This window comes from Nansenia antarctica (genome assembly GCF_963989245.1).
Source record: "Nansenia antarctica genome assembly, chromosome: 10".
NCBI lineage: Eukaryota > Metazoa > Chordata > Actinopteri > Argentiniformes > Microstomatidae > Nansenia > Nansenia antarctica.
This window is the reverse complement of record NC_137680.1, coordinates 21,675,080-21,677,579: the sequence shown is the minus strand read 5'-3', so window position 1 is coordinate 21,677,579 and position 2,500 is coordinate 21,675,080.

Genomic DNA, 2,500 nt, shown 5'->3' with positions numbered 1-2,500 from the left:
GGTGGGTGAGGACAATACGGGGGTGGGCTGGGCATCAGTTGGGCTATTATAATGTGTTTCCCTGGTGACCGGTGTGAAATAAATAAGGCACAGGGCCATTAACGCTGGGTGACTCCAGACAACCTCGTAGCCCCTGTGCTTTAGTTCCTCTGTAATTAGCTATGTGACAGCTGTTTATTACGGGGGGAGCCCATTGTCTGGTTGTCTGGGCTCGCAGACATGCACACAGGGAAATATAAACACAGACTGACACGGTTAACATGTAACCAATTAGGTTTAAAGGCAACTGTACATTTTGGGAATACATAAACACCAAGCGAAACCCGTAAACCGTGCCGTTCTAACAGCCTGCGACCCGGTTGCGTTATGCTGTTGATGAGCTGTTGGAATATAGAACGATATCAGCCAGAAGTCCTCACAGGACACTCTTCTTCTTCTTCTTCTTCTTCGTTGCATTTCGTCTGCTTGTGTTATATCTGCAATCTACAACATCTATCCGTTTATACCTGTACAGTGTTCAGTACTCCTGTGGTACTGTACAGTGCTGATACCCTTGTGCTCTCAGTGTGTATAAAGTATGATTACCGCAGCTTGGTGGATATCACCTATCCACAGCATGCACACACACACACACACGCACGCACGCACACACACACACACCGAACACACAACAGGCATTTCTCCGTCTCTGTGGCCACTCAGCTGCAGTAAGGATTACCTGTTTGTGTGTGACAGTGAGCTCCCCGCTGGAGAGCCTGAAGCTCTGCTCGCAGCGAAACCCAGGCACCATGCAGCAACACACAGGAAGAGCTCTGTTTGGGAGGCGGCCCCTCTCCTTACGGATTTCACGGGGAGGAGGAGGACTCTACTATTTGGAAAAGGATCATGGATGCGCTCAGCTGGAATGCTGGCTGTTCATCTGAAAATAAAAGCAACTCATTAGACATGGCTCCTTCAGCCCTAGTGAACAGCACCACTGTGGGGCTTTGCAGAAACAGGTCAAAGGTATAAAGCAAGAAGCGGAATGTCCTTCCATTGTGGTGTACTTCATGAAAATGTGTTTGTTCAAGCTTCTATCCGTTGAGAACTGCACAAGTTTGTATGGAAATAACTACAGGGGGGTGATGATTCTGGATTGGCTCCGTTTCCTCTCTCTCTCTTTGGAGGAAACCAGGCTAATAACTATCTAATTAGGATTAAACAATGTCTATTGTGCAACCGATCATTCAGTCATAGCCAAATCGAGATTTTTGATGGAAGAGGTAGGATGCTGTGCTGAGCATAGTTCTTTTTTTCTCACAAAACACTTTCTCACTCTCACACACACACGCACACACACACACACACACACACACACACACACACACACACACACACACACACACACACACAGACCCAAAACAACTCACTTCCTGTTCCTCTCATCAAAAGGTCAGCAGTCCAAAAACATCCAGAACGTAGCTCATATTCCTAACCACAGAGAAGGTTCTTCTAAATGTTACATTAGAAATGTGAGAATGTTCATTAGCCACAGATAAATTGAGACACAGTCTATCTGGAGTAATTAATCAAACGCTGTCAAAGCAGTGCAGTCATTTCCATCTCAGTGCATAGTGTATATCCAACCAAACATGCAGTCTGTGTGTGCGTGTACGTGTGTGCGTGTGTGTGTGTGTGTGTGTGTGTTCGTGCATGCGTGTGTGTGTGTGTGTGCATGCGTGTGTGTGTGTGTGTGTTCGTGCATGCGTGCGTGCATGCGTGTGTGTGTGTGTGTGCATGCGTGTGTGTGTGTGTGTGTGTGTGTGTGTGTGTGTGTGTGTTCGTGCGTGTGTGTGTGTGTGTGTGTGTGCATGCGTGCGTGCGTGTGTGTCTTCCCACTCAGGGCAGACTAACTGAGTCACCTGCACCATCTGGAGAAGTAGTCGTGAGTCTGAGCATGTTGGGGCTCCGAGGGGGGCCTCAAAAACACACCCCGCCTCCCTATAGCGTCAGTCATGCCCAGATTACACACACATGAATGTGTGTGTGGGCATTTGTCATGTTAATCACTGTTTTCATCTCACACCTGATTTCCTTTCTGAAAAGTCCTATGTAAATAACCTCACAGAAGCAGATTGCTCTAATTGTGTTGTTTCCATTGGTGTTACCTTGCACTGCCCACATACAGTTGATCCCCACGTAGAGTCAACCATATGTTTATATTTAATACCACATTCTGGGCCTCGATTTGCTTGTGGAAATTGTGCTGAGCGCTGCAAAAAAAGACCGTACAGCTCCTAATACTCTACTGCATGATTTTATCGTACCTTGTAACAGTCTTTTTGAGAAATACTGCTATTATTCAACTCAAGTTGTCGTAAACGGCCTGAGAATACATGGCATGGTGTAATATGGCATATTATGGTAAACGCTTGTTGCTGTTTTTCAAACGTTCATCGGATTATGTCCTATTGTGTCTATTAGATATATTATGGTTAAGATGGCCGACCTTGCTCTTTTT